Below are 15,102 nucleotides of genomic sequence, written 5' to 3' on the forward strand. Positions count from 1 at the left end.
AACAGTAGATATATTGCGAGCAGGACGGGAAACGGCAGCTCGGACAGCTCAAACTTGTCACGATTCGTGTGGAAAAAGTTCCGTTCCGGTACCGGGAATCGAACCCGGGCCTCCTGGGTGAAAGCCAGGTATCCTAGCCACTAGACCACACCGGATGCGGGCGTTCCTGCGGCGGATCGGACGGTCGCTTGTAGCATTTCGTGTCGTGTCCCGCGTCGGCGCCCTTCTCTCTTTGCGAGCGTCTTTGCGCATACTGACTGGCAAGGCGCGCACCTCAAACGTCTCAGAGCAATGTTTTTGGCTTCATGCTGTGCTAGGAGAAGAGGAAAAGGGAAGCTGTAAGTAGCAATAACAGGGAGTAAACATTTTCCCGCTGAAGCGTTGAAAACGTTGTGGATAAAAAACAAGAAATAAGTTGGTGCCCTAGCAACAGCATCACCATCAGTCACAGAAAATTAAATGCCCCGGGTGAGGATCGAACTCACGACCTTAAGATTATGAGACTTACGCGCTGCCTACTGCGCTACCGAGGCACAGGTGAAGCGCTTGTCCTGGAAACTGGGTAAGTACCACACCCAATGTTAGACGTAAAGACACTGTACTTCCTGGATAACGTGTTCTGTTGCTACACGTGCATTGCCAGCCCAGTTGATTGCGGTGTTGCTGCAGATTTGCAAACGATAGGCAGCACTCCTTGTCGTTAACGTTCAGTGCCTCGGAGGCACCTGGACACAGCAACTTGCGAGGCCAGGCCGACGCTAGTCTGTAGAACACCATGCGAGCGTCCTAGTGGGGACCCGCGAGTGCTGCGTTCTCGGTTCTTCTCAAGGGAATCCAGCTATACATTCATGTGGATCGTGCATCTCAAGCGCGCAAGCCACACGGCAGCATTATCGTGGGAAAAGCAAAATGATGCATCGGCCGGGAATCGAACCCGGGCCGCCCGCGTGGCAGGCGAGCACTCTGCCACTGAACCACCGATGCTCGGGCCGGTAGTAACTGCACGCTGCTTCCCGAGCAGATGTCTCAAGGGAAAGTGGGACTGCCGTCAAGCGCCGTAGCATTCTGTCGAGAAGATGCTGCAGACGCTGAATCCTGCACTGTACTGCTTAAAAATGCCGCCAGAACGCGGTCCTCTGCGTACTCTTGCGTCGCCGGCGCCGACTCTTGCCAAGGATGCGAAATGTGCGCGGATACGCTGTCCGAACGCGCCTGGATGTGCTCCCCTAGCCTACCTCGAAATGCGCCTGCCAGGTACGATCACCTTCGGCCGCTGCCGACAGGCGGGAAGCCGACACAGCGCGGCGTCGGGGCGCTCGCTTGTGCGGTGGTGGTGTAATGGTCAGCATAGTTGCCTTCCAAGCAGTTGGTCCGGGTTCGATTCCCGGCCACCGCAACAGGCTTTTTAATGTCACGTATGAGTACTTTCGCCACGCGCCCTTAACTTAATGTTTTTTCCCCCTCTTACTCGCTGCAGACCAGCCTATAGTGTGTCTCGACTGTCTCGACTTGTCTCGACTTTGCTCAGCTGACGCGAGAGCTGACGCTCTCCAATCGGCCTATATCAAAACGACAAGCACGAGAAACGACTGAGAGAGGTAAGGAGAGGCGAGGCGATGTACACACAGCACGCCCGTTCATTTCACGGTGGCGTCTCCCTGACCGAATCGGGCTGTAGCTCCGAAAACAAAGGAGAAAGAAAAATAGGAAGTAAAACTGCCAACAGTACCCTGTGTCCCCATGCGCTCTCCCGCCCAAGTACCGACAAGGGCCAAAGTTGTTACGCATCGGCAATCGGACATTTCCTTTCATCTTCTCTTTATCGGTTGAGAACCAGTGTATTCAACATATTATGGCCATTGCCGAGTGAATGCTGTAGCGCTTCCCGACAAGTCGGGTTCGGATCCTCTGTCAACTTCCACGCAGGGTGATGATGTTTTGGTCATCACACTCGCCAGCTGAAATCGGCGCTGCCTTTTCGTGGTAGTAAAAGCGTTGTGGCCCGTGGGGGGATCGAACCCACGACCTTCGCGTTATTAGCACGACGCTCTAACCAACTGAGCTAACGGGCCTCGACAGTTGCACTCGCTCAGCCCTACGCTGCAAACGTATGGCATGAAGCCGTACACCATTTCTATGGTCGTCGGATGTCTGCTTCCCTCGTCTATACTCTGCTGACGGTCACGAAACAGTAGATATATTGCGAGCAGGACGGGAAACGGCAGCTCGGACAGCTCAAACTTGTCACGATTCGTGTGGAAAAAGTTCCGTTCCGGTACCGGGAATCGAACCCGGGCCTCCTGGGTGAAAGCCAGGTATCCTAGCCACTAGACCACACCGGATGCGGGCGTTCCTGCGGCGGATCGGACGGTCGCTTGTAGCATTTCGTGTCGTGTCCCGCGTCGGCGCCCTTCTCTCTTTGCGAGCGTCTTTGCGCATACTGACTGGCAAGGCGCGCACCTCAAACGTCTCAGAGCAATGTTTTTGGCTTCATGCTGTGCTAGGAGAAGAGGAAAAGGGAAGCTGTAAGTAGCAATAACAGGGAGTAAACATTTTCCCGCTGAAGCGTTGAAAACGTTGTGGATAACAAACAAGAAATAAGTTGGTGCCCTAGCAACAGCATCACCATCAGTCACAGAAAATTAAATGCCCCGGGTGAGGATCGAACTCACGACCTTAAGATTATGAGACTTACGCGCTGCCTACTGCGCTACCGAGGCACAGGTGAAGCGCTTGTCCTGGAAACTGGCTAAGTACCACACCCAATGTTAGACGTAAAGACACTGTACTTCCTGGATAACGTGTTCTGTTGCTACACGTGCATTGCCAGCCCAGTTGATTGCGGTGTTGCTGCAGCTTTTGCAAACGATAGGCAGCACTCCTTGTCGTTAACGTTCAGTGCCTCGGAGGCACCTGGACACAGCAACTTGTGAGGCCAGGCCGACGCTAGTCTGTAGAACACCATGCGAGCGTCCTAGTGGGGACCCGCGAGTGCTGCGTTCTCGGTTCTTCTCAAGGGAATCCAGCTATACATTCATGTGGATCGTGCATCTCAAGCGCGCAAGCCACACGGCAGCATTATCGTGGGAAAAGCAAAATGATGCATCGGCCGGGAATCGAACCCGGGCCGCCCGCGTGGCAGGCGAGCACTCTGCCACTGAACCACCGATGCTCGGGCCGGTAGTAACTGCACGCTGCTTCCCGAGCAGATGTCTCAAGGGAAAGTGGGACTGCCGTCAAGCGCCGTAGCATTCTGTCGAGAAGATGCTGCAGACGCTGAATCCTGCACTGTACTGCTTAAAAATGCCGCCAGAACGCGGTCCTCTGCGTACTCTTGCGTCGCCGGCGCCGACTCTTGCCAAGGATGCGAAATGTGCGCGGATACGCTGTCCGAACGCGCCTGGATGTGCTCCCCTAGCCTACCTCGAAATGCGCCTGCCAGGTACGATCACCTTCGGCCGCTGCCGACAGGCGGGAAGCCGACACAGCGCGGCGTCGGGGCGCTCGCTTGTGCGGTGGTGGTGTAATGGTCAGCATAGTTGCCTTCCAAGCAGTTGGTCCGGGTTCGATTCCCGGCCACCGCAACAGGCTTTTTAATGTCACGTATGAGTACTTTCGCCACGCGCCCTTAACTTAATGTTTTTTCCCCCTCTTACTCGCTGCAGACCAGCCTATAGTGTGTCTCGACTGTCTCGACTTGTCTCGACTTTGCTCAGCTGACGCGAGAGCTGACGCTCTCCAATCGGCCTATATCAAAACGACAAGCACGAGAAACGACTGAGAGAGGTAAGGAGAGGCGGGGCGATGTACACACAGCACGCCCGTTCATTTCACGGTGGCGTCTCCCTGACCGAACCGGGCTGTAGCTCCGAAAACAAAGGAGAAAGAAAAATAGGAAGTAAAACTGCCAACAGTACCCTGTGTCCCCATGCGCTCTCCCGCCCAAGTACCGACAAGGGCCAAAGTTGTTACGCATCGGCAATCGGACATTTCCTTTCATCTTCTCTTTATCGGTTGAGAACCAGTGTATTCAACGTATTATGGCCATTGCCGAGTGAATGCTGTAGCGCTTCCCGACAAGTCGGGTTCGGATCCTCTGTCAACTTCCACGCAGGGTGATGATCTTTTGGTCATCACACTCGCCAGCTGAAATCGGCGCTGCCTTTTCGTGGTAGTAAAAGCGTTGTGGCCCGTGGGGGGATCGAACCCACGACCTTCGCGTTATTAGCACGACGCTCTAACCAACTGAGCTAACGGGCCTCGACAGTTGCGCTCGCTCAGCCCTACGCTGCAAACGTATGGCATGAAGCCGTACACCATTTCTATGGTCGTCGGATGTCTGCTTCCCTCGTCTATACTCTGCTGACGGTCACGAAACAGTAGATATATTGCGAGCAGGACGGGAAACGGCAGCTCGGACAGCTCAAACTTGTCACGATTCGTGTGGAAAAAGTTCCGTTCCGGTACCGGGAATCGAACCCGGGCCTCCTGGGTGAAAGCCAGGTATCCTAGCCACTAGACCACACCGGATGTGGGCGTTCCTGACGCGGATCGGACGGTCGCTTGTAGCATTTCGTGTCGTGTCCCGCGTCGGCGCCCTTCTCTCTTTGCGAGCGTCTTTGCGCATACTGACTGGCAAGGCGCGCACCTCAAACGTCTCAGAGCAATGTTTTTGGCTTCATGCTGTGCTAGGAGAAGAGGAAAAGGGAAGCTGTAAGTAGCAATAACAGGGAGTAAACATTTTCCCGCTGAAGCGTTGAAAACGTTGTGGATAACAAACAAGAAATAAGTTGGTGCCCTAGCAACAGCATCACCATCAGTCACAGAAAATTAAATGCCCCGGGTGAGGATCGAACTCACGACCTTAAGATTATGAGACTTACGCGCTGCCTACTGCGCTACCGAGGCACAGGTGAAGCGCTTGTCCTGGAAACTGGCTAAGTACCACACCCAATGTTAGACGTAAAGACACTGTACTTCCTGGATAACGTGTTCTGTTGCTACACGTGCATTGCCAGCCCAGTTGATTGCGGTGTTGCTGCAGCTTTTGCAAACGATAGGCAGCACTCCTTGTCGTTAACGTTCAGTGCCTCGGAGGCACCTGGACACAGCAACTTGTGAGGCCAGGCCGACGCTAGTCTGTAGAACACCATGCGAGCGTCCTAGTGGGGACCCGCGAGTGCTGCGTTCTCGGTTCTTCTCAAGGGAATCCAGCTATACATTCATGTGGATCGTGCATCTCAAGCGCGCAAGCCACACGGCAGCATTATCGTGGGAAAAGCAAAATGATGCATCGGCCGGGAATCGAACCCGGGCCGCCCGCGTGGCAGGCGAGCACTCTGCCACTGAACCACCGATGCTCGGGCCGGTAGTAACTGCACGCTGCTTCCCGAGCAGATGTCTCAAGGGAAAGTGGGACTGCCGTCAAGCGCCGTAGCATTCTGTCGAGAAGATGCTGCAGACGCTGAATCCTGCACTGTACTGCTTAAAAATGCCGCCAGAACGCGGTCCTCTGCGTACTCTTGCGTCGCCGGCGCCGACTCTTGCCAAGGATGCGAAATGTGCGCGGATACGCTGTCCGAACGCGCCTGGATGTGCTCCCCTAGCCTACCTCGAAATGCGCCTGCCAGGTACGATCACCTTCGGCCGCTGCCGACAGGCGGGAAGCCGACACAGCGCGGCGTCGGGGCGCTCGCTTGTGCGGTGGTGGTGTAATGGTCAGCATAGTTGCCTTCCAAGCAGTTGGTCCGGGTTCGATTCCCGGCCACCGCAACAGGCTTTTTAATGTCACGTATGAGTACTTTCGCCACGCGCCCTTAACTTAATGTTTTTTCCCCCTCTTACTCGCTGCAGACCAGCCTATAGTGTGTCTCGACTGTCTCGACTTGTCTCGACTTTGCTCAGCTGACGCGAGAGCTGACGCGAGAGCTGACGCTCTCCAATCGGCCTATATCAAAACGACAAGCACGAGAAACGACTGAGAGAGGTAAGGAGAGGCGAGGCGATGTACACACAGCACGCCCGTTCATTTCACGGTGGCGTCTCCCTGACCGAATCGGGCTGTAGCTCCGAAAACAAAGGAGAAAGAAAAATAGGAAGTAAAACTGCCAACAGTACCCTGTGTCCCCATGCGCTCTCCCGCCCAAGTACCGACAAGGGCCAAAGTTGTTACGCATCGGCAATCGGACATTTCCTTTCATCTTCTCTTTATCGGTTGAGAACCAGTGTATTCAACATATTATGGCCATTGCCGAGTGAATGCTGTAGCGCTTCCCGACAAGTCGGGTTCGGATCCTCTGTCAACTTCCACGCAGGGTGATGATGTTTTGGTCATCACACTCGCCAGCTGAAATCGGCGCTGCCTTTTCGTGGTAGTAAAAGCGTTGTGGCCCGTGGGGGGATCGAACCCACGACCTTCGCGTTATTAGCACGACGCTCTAACCAACTGAGCTAACGGGCCTCGACAGTTGCACTCGCTCAGCCCTACGCTGCAAACGTATGGCATGAAGCCGTACACCATTTCTATGGTCGTCGGATGTCTGCTTCCCTCGTCTATACTCTGCTGACGGTCACGAAACAGTAGATATATTGCGAGCAGGACGGGAAACGGCAGCTCGGACAGCTCAAACTTGTCACGATTCGTGTGGAAAAAGTTCCGTTCCGGTACCGGGAATCGAACCCGGGCCTCCTGGGTGAAAGCCAGGTATCCTAGCCACTAGACCACACCGGATGCGGGCGTTCCTGCGGCGGATCGGACGGTCGCTTGTAGCATTTCGTGTCGTGTCCCGCGTCGGCGCCCTTCTCTCTTTGCGAGCGTCTTTGCGCATACTGACTGGCAAGGCGCGCACCTCAAACGTCTCAGAGCAATGTTTTTGGCTTCATGCTGTGCTAGGAGAAGAGGAAAAGGGAAGCTGTAAGTAGCAATAACAGGGAGTAAACATTTTCCCGCTGAAGCGTTGAAAACGTTGTGGATAAAAAACAAGAAATAAGTTGGTGCCCTAGCAACAGCATCACCATCAGTCACAGAAAATTAAATGCCCCGGGTGAGGATCGAACTCACGACCTTAAGATTATGAGACTTACGCGCTGCCTACTGCGCTACCGAGGCACAGGTGAAGCGCTTGTCCTGGAAACTGGCTAAGTACCACACCCAATGTTAGACGTAAAGACACTGTACTTCCTGGATAACGTGTTCTGTTGCTACACGTGCATTGCCAGCCCAGTTGATTGCGGTGTTGCTGCAGCTTTTGCAAACGATAGGCAGCACTCCTTGTCGTTAACGTTCAGTGCCTCGGAGGCACCTGGACACAGCAACTTGTGAGGCCAGGCCGACGCTAGTCTGTAGAACACCATGCGAGCGTCCTAGTGGGGACCCGCGAGTGCTGCGTTCTCGGTTCTTCTCAAGGGAATCCAGCTATACATTCATGTGGATCGTGCATCTCAAGCGCGCAAGCCACACGGCAGCATTATCGTGGGAAAAGCAAAATGATGCATCGGCCGGGAATCGAACCCGGGCCGCCCGCGTGGCAGGCGAGCACTCTGCCACTGAACCACCGATGCTCGGGCCGGTAGTAACTGCACGCTGCTTCCCGAGCAGATGTCTCAAGGGAAAGTGGGACTGCCGTCAAGCGCCGTAGCATTCTGTCGAGAAGATGCTGCAGACGCTGAATCCTGCACTGTACTGCTTAAAAATGCCGCCAGAACGCGGTCCTCTGCGTACTCTTGCGTCGCCGGCGCCGACTCTTGCCAAGGATGCGAAATGTGCGCGGATACGCTGTCCGAACGCGCCTGGATGTGCTCCCCTAGCCTACCTCGAAATGCGCCTGCCAGGTACGATCACCTTCGGCCGCTGCCGACAGGCGGGAAGCCGACACAGCGCGGCGTCGGGGCGCTCGCTTGTGCGGTGGTGGTGTAATGGTCAGCATAGTTGCCTTCCAAGCAGTTGGTCCGGGTTCGATTCCCGGCCACCGCAACAGGCTTTTTAATGTCACGTATGAGTACTTTCGCCACGCGCCCTTAACTTAATGTTTTTTCCCCCTCTTACTCGCTGCAGACCAGCCTATAGTGTGTCTCGACTGTCTCGACTTGTCTCGACTTTGCTCAGCTGACGCGAGAGCTGACGCTCTCCAATCGGCCTATATCAAAACGACAAGCACGAGAAACGACTGAGAGAGGTAAGGAGAGGCGAGGCGATGTACACACAGCACGCCCGTTCATTTCACGGTGGCGTCTCCCTGACCGAATCGGGCTGTAGCTCCGAAAACAAAGGAGAAAGAAAAATAGGAAGTAAAACTGCCAACAGTACCCTGTGTCCCCATGCGCTCTCCCGCCCAAGTACCGACAAGGGCCAAAGTTGTTACGCATCGGCAATCGGACATTTCCTTTCATCTTCTCTTTATCGGTTGAGAACCAGTGTATTCAACATATTATGGCCATTGCCGAGTGAATGCTGTAGCGCTTCCCGACAAGTCGGGTTCGGATCCTCTGTCAACTTCCACGCAGGGTGATGATGTTTTGGTCATCACACTCGCCAGCTGAAATCGGCGCTGCCTTTTCGTGGTAGTAAAAGCGTTGTGGCCCGTGGGGGGATCGAACCCACGACCTTCGCGTTATTAGCACGACGCTCTAACCAACTGAGCTAACGGGCCTCGACAGTTGCGCTCGCTCAGCCCTACGCTGCAAACGTATGGCATGAAGCCGTACACCATTTCTATGGTCGTCGGATGTCTGCTTCCCTCGTCTATACTCTGCTGACGGTCACGAAACAGTAGATATATTGCGAGCAGGACGGGAAACGGCAGCTCGGACAGCTCAAACTTGTCACGATTCGTGTGGAAAAAGTTCCGTTCCGGTACCGGGAATCGAACCCGGGCCTCCTGGGTGAAAGCCAGGTATCCTAGCCACTAGACCACACCGGATGCGGGCGTTCCTGCGGCGGATCGGACGGTCGCTTGTAGCATTTCGTGTCGTGTCCCGCGTCGGCGCCCTTCTCTCTTTGCGAGCGTCTTTGCGCATACTGACTGGCAAGGCGCGCACCTCAAACGTCTCAGAGCAATGTTTTTGGCTTCATGCTGTGCTAGGAGAAGAGGAAAAGGGAAGCTGTAAGTAGCAATAACAGGGAGTAAACATTTTCCCGCTGAAGCGTTGAAAACGTTGTGGATAACAAACAAGAAATAAGTTGGTGCCCTAGCAACAGCATCACCATCAGTCACAGAAAATTAAATGCCCCGGGTGAGGATCGAACTCACGACCTTAAGATTATGAGACTTACGCGCTGCCTACTGCGCTACCGAGGCACAGGTGAAGCGCTTGTCCTGGAAACTGGCTAAGTACCACACCCAATGTTAGACGTAAAGACACTGTACTTCCTGGATAACGTGTTCTGTTGCTACACGTGCATTGCCAGCCCAGTTGATTGCGGTGTTGCTGCAGCTTTTGCAAACGATAGGCAGCACTCCTTGTCGTTAACGTTCAGTGCCTCGGAGGCACCTGGACACAGCAACTTGTGAGGCCAGGCCGACGCTAGTCTGTAGAACACCATGCGAGCGTCCTAGTGGGGACCCGCGAGTGCTGCGTTCTCGGTTCTTCTCAAGGGAATCCAGCTATACATTCATGTGGATCGTGCATCTCAAGCGCGCAAGCCACACGGCAGCATTATCGTGGGAAAAGCAAAATGATGCATCGGCCGGGAATCGAACCCGGGCCGCCCGCGTGGCAGGCGAGCACTCTGCCACTGAACCACCGATGCTCGGGCCGGTAGTAACTGCACGCTGCTTCCCGAGCAGATGTCTCAAGGGAAAGTGGGACTGCCGTCAAGCGCCGTAGCATTCTGTCGAGAAGATGCTGCAGACGCTGAATCCTGCACTGTACTGCTTAAAAATGCCGCCAGAACGCGGTCCTCTGCGTACTCTTGCGTCGCCGGCGCCGACTCTTGCCAAGGATGCGAAATGTGCGCGGATACGCTGTCCGAACGCGCCTGGATGTGCTCCCCTAGCCTACCTCGAAATGCGCCTGCCAGGTACGATCACCTTCGGCCGCTGCCGACAGGCGGGAAGCCGACACAGCGCGGCGTCGGGGCGCTCGCTTGTGCGGTGGTGGTGTAATGGTCAGCATAGTTGCCTTCCAAGCAGTTGGTCCGGGTTCGATTCCCGGCCACCGCAACAGGCTTTTTAATGTCACGTATGAGTACTTTCGCCACGCGCCCTTAACTTAATGTTTTTTCCCCCTCTTACTCGCTGCAGACCAGCCTATAGTGTGTCTCGACTGTCTCGACTTGTCTCGACTTTGCTCAGCTGACGCGAGAGCTGACGCTCTCCAATCGGCCTATATCAAAACGACAAGCACGAGAAACGACTGAGAGAGGTAAGGAGAGGCGGGGCGATGTACACACAGCACGCCCGTTCATTTCACGGTGGCGTCTCCCTGACCGAACCGGGCTGTAGCTCCGAAAACAAAGGAGAAAGAAAAATAGGAAGTAAAACTGCCAACAGTACCCTGTGTCCCCATGCGCTCTCCCGCCCAAGTACCGACAAGGGCCAAAGTTGTTACGCATCGGCAATCGGACATTTCCTTTCATCTTCTCTTTATCGGTTGAGAACCAGTGTATTCAACGTATTATGGCCATTGCCGAGTGAATGCTGTAGCGCTTCCCGACAAGTCGGGTTCGGATCCTCTGTCAACTTCCACGCAGGGTGATGATCTTTTGGTCATCACACTCGCCAGCTGAAATCGGCGCTGCCTTTTCGTGGTAGTAAAAGCGTTGTGGCCCGTGGGGGGATCGAACCCACGACCTTCGCGTTATTAGCACGACGCTCTAACCAACTGAGCTAACGGGCCTCGACAGTTGCGCTCGCTCAGCCCTACGCTGCAAACGTATGGCATGAAGCCGTACACCATTTCTATGGTCGTCGGATGTCTGCTTCCCTCGTCTATACTCTGCTGACGGTCACGAAACAGTAGATATATTGCGAGCAGGACAGGAAACGGCAGCTCGGACAGCTCAAACTTGTCACGATTCGTGTGGAAAAAGTTCCGTTCCGGTACCGGGAATCGAACCCGGGCCTCCTGGGTGAAAGCCAGGTATCCTAGCCACTAGACCACACCGGATGTGGGCGTTCCTGACGCGGATCGGACGGTCGCTTGTAGCATTTCGTGTCGTGTCCCGCGTCGGCGCCCTTCTCTCTTTGCGAGCGTCTTTGCGCATACTGACTGGCAAGGCGCGCACCTCAAACGTCTCAGAGCAATGTTTTTGGCTTCATGCTGTGCTAGGAGAAGAGGAAAAGGGAAGCTGTAAGTAGCAATAACAGGGAGTAAACATTTTCCCGCTGAAGCGTTGAAAACGTTGTGGATAACAAACAAGAAATAAGTTGGTGCCCTAGCAACAGCATCACCATCAGTCACAGAAAATTAAATGCCCCGGGTGAGGATCGAACTCACGACCTTAAGATTATGAGACTTACGCGCTGCCTACTGCGCTACCGAGGCACAGGTGAAGCGCTTGTCCTGGAAACTGGCTAAGTACCACACCCAATGTTAGACGTAAAGACACTGTACTTCCTGGATAACGTGTTCTGTTGCTACACGTGCATTGCCAGCCCAGTTGATTGCGGTGTTGCTGCAGCTTTTGCAAACGATAGGCAGCACTCCTTGTCGTTAACGTTCAGTGCCTCGGAGGCACCTGGACACAGCAACTTGTGAGGCCAGGCCGACGCTAGTCTGTAGAACACCATGCGAGCGTCCTAGTGGGGACCCGCGAGTGCTGCGTTCTCGGTTCTTCTCAAGGGAATCCAGCTATACATTCATGTGGATCGTGCATCTCAAGCGCGCAAGCCACACGGCAGCATTATCGTGGGAAAAGCAAAATGATGCATCGGCCGGGAATCGAACCCGGGCCGCCCGCGTGGCAGGCGAGCACTCTGCCACTGAACCACCGATGCTCGGGCCGGTAGTAACTGCACGCTGCTTCCCGAGCAGATGTCTCAAGGGAAAGTGGGACTGCCGTCAAGCGCCGTAGCATTCTGTCGAGAAGATGCTGCAGACGCTGAATCCTGCACTGTACTGCTTAAAAATGCCGCCAGAACGCGGTCCTCTGCGTACTCTTGCGTCGCCGGCGCCGACTCTTGCCAAGGATGCGAAATGTGCGCGGATACGCTGTCCGAACGCGCCTGGATGTGCTCCCCTAGCCTACCTCGAAATGCGCCTGCCAGGTACGATCACCTTCGGCCGCTGCCGACAGGCGGGAAGCCGACACAGCGCGGCGTCGGGGCGCTCGCTTGTGCGGTGGTGGTGTAATGGTCAGCATAGTTGCCTTCCAAGCAGTTGGTCCGGGTTCGATTCCCGGCCACCGCAACAGGCTTTTTAATGTCACGTATGAGTACTTTCGCCACGCGCCCTTAACTTAATGTTTTTTCCCCCTCTTACTCGCTGCAGACCAGCCTATAGTGTGTCTCGACTGTCTCGACTTGTCTCGACTTTGCTCAGCTGACGCGAGAGCTGACGCGAGAGCTGACGCTCTCCAATCGGCCTATATCAAAACGACAAGCACGAGAAACGACTGAGAGAGGTAAGGAGAGGCGAGGCGATGTACACACAGCACGCCCGTTCATTTCACGGTGGCGTCTCCCTGACCGAATCGGGCTGTAGCTCCGAAAACAAAGGAGAAAGAAAAATAGGAAGTAAAACTGCCAACAGTACCCTGTGTCCCCATGCGCTCTCCCGCCCAAGTACCGACAAGGGCCAAAGTTGTTACGCATCGGCAATCGGACATTTCCTTTCATCTTCTCTTTATCGGTTGAGAACCAGTGTATTCAACATATTATGGCCATTGCCGAGTGAATGCTGTAGCGCTTCCCGACAAGTCGGGTTCGGATCCTCTGTCAACTTCCACGCAGGGTGATGATGTTTTGGTCATCACACTCGCCAGCTGAAATCGGCGCTGCCTTTTCGTGGTAGTAAAAGCGTTGTGGCCCGTGGGGGGATCGAACCCACGACCTTCGCGTTATTAGCACGACGCTCTAACCAACTGAGCTAACGGGCCTCGACAGTTGCACTCGCTCAGCCCTACGCTGCAAACGTATGGCATGAAGCCGTACACCATTTCTATGGTCGTCGGATGTCTGCTTCCCTCGTCTATACTCTGCTGACGGTCACGAAACAGTAGATATATTGCGAGCAGGACGGGAAACGGCAGCTCGGACAGCTCAAACTTGTCACGATTCGTGTGGAAAAAGTTCCGTTCCGGTACCGGGAATCGAACCCGGGCCTCCTGGGTGAAAGCCAGGTATCCTAGCCACTAGACCACACCGGATGCGGGCGTTCCTGCGGCGGATCGGACGGTCGCTTGTAGCATTTCGTGTCGTGTCCCGCGTCGGCGCCCTTCTCTCTTTGCGAGCGTCTTTGCGCATACTGACTGGCAAGGCGCGCACCTCAAACGTCTCAGAGCAATGTTTTTGGCTTCATGCTGTGCTAGGAGAAGAGGAAAAGGGAAGCTGTAAGTAGCAATAACAGGGAGTAAACATTTTCCCGCTGAAGCGTTGAAAACGTTGTGGATAAAAAACAAGAAATAAGTTGGTGCCCTAGCAACAGCATCACCATCAGTCACAGAAAATTAAATGCCCCGGGTGAGGATCGAACTCACGACCTTAAGATTATGAGACTTACGCGCTGCCTACTGCGCTACCGAGGCACAGGTGAAGCGCTTGTCCTGGAAACTGGCTAAGTACCACACCCAATGTTAGACGTAAAGACACTGTACTTCCTGGATAACGTGTTCTGTTGCTACACGTGCATTGCCAGCCCAGTTGATTGCGGTGTTGCTGCAGCTTTTGCAAACGATAGGCAGCACTCCTTGTCGTTAACGTTCAGTGCCTCGGAGGCACCTGGACACAGCAACTTGTGAGGCCAGGCCGACGCTAGTCTGTAGAACACCATGCGAGCGTCCTAGTGGGGACCCGCGAGTGCTGCGTTCTCGGTTCTTCTCAAGGGAATCCAGCTATACATTCATGTGGATCGTGCATCTCAAGCGCGCAAGCCACACGGCAGCATTATCGTGGGAAAAGCAAAATGATGCATCGGCCGGGAATCGAACCCGGGCCGCCCGCGTGGCAGGCGAGCACTCTGCCACTGAACCACCGATGCTCGGGCCGGTAGTAACTGCACGCTGCTTCCCGAGCAGATGTCTCAAGGGAAAGTGGGACTGCCGTCAAGCGCCGTAGCATTCTGTCGAGAAGATGCTGCAGACGCTGAATCCTGCACTGTACTGCTTAAAAATGCCGCCAGAACGCGGTCCTCTGCGTACTCTTGCGTCGCCGGCGCCGACTCTTGCCAAGGATGCGAAATGTGCGCGGATACGCTGTCCGAACGCGCCTGGATGTGCTCCCCTAGCCTACCTCGAAATGCGCCTGCCAGGTACGATCACCTTCGGCCGCTGCCGACAGGCGGGAAGCCGACACAGCGCGGCGTCGGGGCGCTCGCTTGTGCGGTGGTGGTGTAATGGTCAGCATAGTTGCCTTCCAAGCAGTTGGTCCGGGTTCGATTCCCGGCCACCGCAACAGGCTTTTTAATGTCACGTATGAGTACTTTCGCCACGCGCCCTTAACTTAATGTTTTTTCCCCCTCTTACTCGCTGCAGACCAGCCTATAGTGTGTCTCGACTGTCTCGACTTGTCTCGACTTTGCTCAGCTGACGCGAGAGCTGACGCTCTCCAATCGGCCTATATCAAAACGACAAGCACGAGAAACGACTGAGAGAGGTAAGGAGAGGCGAGGCGATGTACACACAGCACGCCCGTTCATTTCACGGTGGCGTCTCCCTGACCGAATCGGGCTGTAGCTCCGAAAACAAAGGAGAAAGAAAAATAGGAAGTAAAACTGCCAACAGTACCCTGTGTCCCCATGCGCTCTCCCGCCCAAGTACCGACAAGGGCCAAAGTTGTTACGCATCGGCAATCGGACATTTCCTTTCATCTTCTCTTTATCGGTTGAGAACCAGTGTATTCAACATATTATGGCCATTGCCGAGTGAATGCTGTAGCGCTTCCCGACAAGTCGGGTTCGGATCCTCTGTCAACTTCCACGCAGGGTGATGATGTTTTGGTCATCACA

The 15,102-nt window shown here is 54.8% G+C and overlaps 34 non-coding genes across 34 annotated transcripts; 7 read left to right on the forward strand and 27 right to left on the reverse strand.

Moving 5' to 3' along the window:
- Window positions 1-83: 83 nt before the first annotated feature.
- Window positions 84-155, reverse strand: Trnae-uuc (transfer RNA glutamic acid (anticodon UUC)). Its single transcript has one exon. It is a non-coding gene; the product is annotated as a tRNA-Glu (tRNA).
- Window positions 156-460: 305 nt separating this feature from the next.
- Trnam-cau (transfer RNA methionine (anticodon CAU)) lies at window positions 461-533 on the reverse strand. Its single transcript has one exon. It is a non-coding gene; the product is annotated as a tRNA-Met (tRNA).
- Window positions 534-913: 380 nt separating this feature from the next.
- On the reverse strand, window positions 914-984 carry Trnag-gcc (transfer RNA glycine (anticodon GCC)). Its single transcript has one exon. It is a non-coding gene; the product is annotated as a tRNA-Gly (tRNA).
- A 340-nt stretch (window positions 985-1,324) lies between these two features.
- Window positions 1,325-1,396, forward strand: Trnag-ucc (transfer RNA glycine (anticodon UCC)). The gene has a single exon. It is a non-coding gene; the product is annotated as a tRNA-Gly (tRNA).
- A 602-nt stretch (window positions 1,397-1,998) lies between these two features.
- On the reverse strand, window positions 1,999-2,072 carry Trnai-aau (transfer RNA isoleucine (anticodon AAU)). Its single transcript has one exon. It is a non-coding gene; the product is annotated as a tRNA-Ile (tRNA).
- Window positions 2,073-2,270: 198 nt separating this feature from the next.
- Trnae-uuc (transfer RNA glutamic acid (anticodon UUC)) lies at window positions 2,271-2,342 on the reverse strand. The gene has a single exon. It is a non-coding gene; the product is annotated as a tRNA-Glu (tRNA).
- A 305-nt stretch (window positions 2,343-2,647) lies between these two features.
- Window positions 2,648-2,720, reverse strand: Trnam-cau (transfer RNA methionine (anticodon CAU)). Its single transcript has one exon. It is a non-coding gene; the product is annotated as a tRNA-Met (tRNA).
- A 381-nt stretch (window positions 2,721-3,101) lies between these two features.
- Window positions 3,102-3,172, reverse strand: Trnag-gcc (transfer RNA glycine (anticodon GCC)). The gene has a single exon. It is a non-coding gene; the product is annotated as a tRNA-Gly (tRNA).
- A 340-nt stretch (window positions 3,173-3,512) lies between these two features.
- Trnag-ucc (transfer RNA glycine (anticodon UCC)) lies at window positions 3,513-3,584 on the forward strand. The gene has a single exon. It is a non-coding gene; the product is annotated as a tRNA-Gly (tRNA).
- A 602-nt stretch (window positions 3,585-4,186) lies between these two features.
- On the reverse strand, window positions 4,187-4,260 carry Trnai-aau (transfer RNA isoleucine (anticodon AAU)). Its single transcript has one exon. It is a non-coding gene; the product is annotated as a tRNA-Ile (tRNA).
- A 198-nt stretch (window positions 4,261-4,458) lies between these two features.
- Trnae-uuc (transfer RNA glutamic acid (anticodon UUC)) lies at window positions 4,459-4,530 on the reverse strand. The gene has a single exon. It is a non-coding gene; the product is annotated as a tRNA-Glu (tRNA).
- A 305-nt stretch (window positions 4,531-4,835) lies between these two features.
- Window positions 4,836-4,908, reverse strand: Trnam-cau (transfer RNA methionine (anticodon CAU)). Its single transcript has one exon. It is a non-coding gene; the product is annotated as a tRNA-Met (tRNA).
- A 381-nt stretch (window positions 4,909-5,289) lies between these two features.
- Window positions 5,290-5,360, reverse strand: Trnag-gcc (transfer RNA glycine (anticodon GCC)). The gene has a single exon. It is a non-coding gene; the product is annotated as a tRNA-Gly (tRNA).
- A 340-nt stretch (window positions 5,361-5,700) lies between these two features.
- On the forward strand, window positions 5,701-5,772 carry Trnag-ucc (transfer RNA glycine (anticodon UCC)). The gene has a single exon. It is a non-coding gene; the product is annotated as a tRNA-Gly (tRNA).
- Window positions 5,773-6,386: 614 nt separating this feature from the next.
- Trnai-aau (transfer RNA isoleucine (anticodon AAU)) lies at window positions 6,387-6,460 on the reverse strand. Its single transcript has one exon. It is a non-coding gene; the product is annotated as a tRNA-Ile (tRNA).
- Window positions 6,461-6,658: 198 nt separating this feature from the next.
- Trnae-uuc (transfer RNA glutamic acid (anticodon UUC)) lies at window positions 6,659-6,730 on the reverse strand. Its single transcript has one exon. It is a non-coding gene; the product is annotated as a tRNA-Glu (tRNA).
- A 305-nt stretch (window positions 6,731-7,035) lies between these two features.
- Window positions 7,036-7,108, reverse strand: Trnam-cau (transfer RNA methionine (anticodon CAU)). Its single transcript has one exon. It is a non-coding gene; the product is annotated as a tRNA-Met (tRNA).
- Window positions 7,109-7,489: 381 nt separating this feature from the next.
- On the reverse strand, window positions 7,490-7,560 carry Trnag-gcc (transfer RNA glycine (anticodon GCC)). The gene has a single exon. It is a non-coding gene; the product is annotated as a tRNA-Gly (tRNA).
- A 340-nt stretch (window positions 7,561-7,900) lies between these two features.
- Window positions 7,901-7,972, forward strand: Trnag-ucc (transfer RNA glycine (anticodon UCC)). The gene has a single exon. It is a non-coding gene; the product is annotated as a tRNA-Gly (tRNA).
- Window positions 7,973-8,574: 602 nt separating this feature from the next.
- Window positions 8,575-8,648, reverse strand: Trnai-aau (transfer RNA isoleucine (anticodon AAU)). Its single transcript has one exon. It is a non-coding gene; the product is annotated as a tRNA-Ile (tRNA).
- Window positions 8,649-8,846: 198 nt separating this feature from the next.
- Window positions 8,847-8,918, reverse strand: Trnae-uuc (transfer RNA glutamic acid (anticodon UUC)). The gene has a single exon. It is a non-coding gene; the product is annotated as a tRNA-Glu (tRNA).
- Window positions 8,919-9,223: 305 nt separating this feature from the next.
- Trnam-cau (transfer RNA methionine (anticodon CAU)) lies at window positions 9,224-9,296 on the reverse strand. Its single transcript has one exon. It is a non-coding gene; the product is annotated as a tRNA-Met (tRNA).
- A 381-nt stretch (window positions 9,297-9,677) lies between these two features.
- Trnag-gcc (transfer RNA glycine (anticodon GCC)) lies at window positions 9,678-9,748 on the reverse strand. Its single transcript has one exon. It is a non-coding gene; the product is annotated as a tRNA-Gly (tRNA).
- A 340-nt stretch (window positions 9,749-10,088) lies between these two features.
- On the forward strand, window positions 10,089-10,160 carry Trnag-ucc (transfer RNA glycine (anticodon UCC)). Its single transcript has one exon. It is a non-coding gene; the product is annotated as a tRNA-Gly (tRNA).
- Window positions 10,161-10,762: 602 nt separating this feature from the next.
- On the reverse strand, window positions 10,763-10,836 carry Trnai-aau (transfer RNA isoleucine (anticodon AAU)). Its single transcript has one exon. It is a non-coding gene; the product is annotated as a tRNA-Ile (tRNA).
- A 198-nt stretch (window positions 10,837-11,034) lies between these two features.
- Window positions 11,035-11,106, reverse strand: Trnae-uuc (transfer RNA glutamic acid (anticodon UUC)). Its single transcript has one exon. It is a non-coding gene; the product is annotated as a tRNA-Glu (tRNA).
- A 305-nt stretch (window positions 11,107-11,411) lies between these two features.
- Window positions 11,412-11,484, reverse strand: Trnam-cau (transfer RNA methionine (anticodon CAU)). The gene has a single exon. It is a non-coding gene; the product is annotated as a tRNA-Met (tRNA).
- Window positions 11,485-11,865: 381 nt separating this feature from the next.
- Window positions 11,866-11,936, reverse strand: Trnag-gcc (transfer RNA glycine (anticodon GCC)). Its single transcript has one exon. It is a non-coding gene; the product is annotated as a tRNA-Gly (tRNA).
- Window positions 11,937-12,276: 340 nt separating this feature from the next.
- Window positions 12,277-12,348, forward strand: Trnag-ucc (transfer RNA glycine (anticodon UCC)). Its single transcript has one exon. It is a non-coding gene; the product is annotated as a tRNA-Gly (tRNA).
- A 614-nt stretch (window positions 12,349-12,962) lies between these two features.
- Window positions 12,963-13,036, reverse strand: Trnai-aau (transfer RNA isoleucine (anticodon AAU)). The gene has a single exon. It is a non-coding gene; the product is annotated as a tRNA-Ile (tRNA).
- Window positions 13,037-13,234: 198 nt separating this feature from the next.
- Window positions 13,235-13,306, reverse strand: Trnae-uuc (transfer RNA glutamic acid (anticodon UUC)). Its single transcript has one exon. It is a non-coding gene; the product is annotated as a tRNA-Glu (tRNA).
- Window positions 13,307-13,611: 305 nt separating this feature from the next.
- Window positions 13,612-13,684, reverse strand: Trnam-cau (transfer RNA methionine (anticodon CAU)). Its single transcript has one exon. It is a non-coding gene; the product is annotated as a tRNA-Met (tRNA).
- Window positions 13,685-14,065: 381 nt separating this feature from the next.
- On the reverse strand, window positions 14,066-14,136 carry Trnag-gcc (transfer RNA glycine (anticodon GCC)). The gene has a single exon. It is a non-coding gene; the product is annotated as a tRNA-Gly (tRNA).
- A 340-nt stretch (window positions 14,137-14,476) lies between these two features.
- Window positions 14,477-14,548, forward strand: Trnag-ucc (transfer RNA glycine (anticodon UCC)). Its single transcript has one exon. It is a non-coding gene; the product is annotated as a tRNA-Gly (tRNA).
- Window positions 14,549-15,102: the final 554 nt, after the last annotated feature.

This window comes from Schistocerca nitens, unplaced genomic scaffold, assembly GCF_023898315.1.
Source record: "Schistocerca nitens isolate TAMUIC-IGC-003100 unplaced genomic scaffold, iqSchNite1.1 HiC_scaffold_75, whole genome shotgun sequence".
Lineage (NCBI taxonomy): Eukaryota > Metazoa > Arthropoda > Insecta > Orthoptera > Acrididae > Schistocerca > Schistocerca nitens.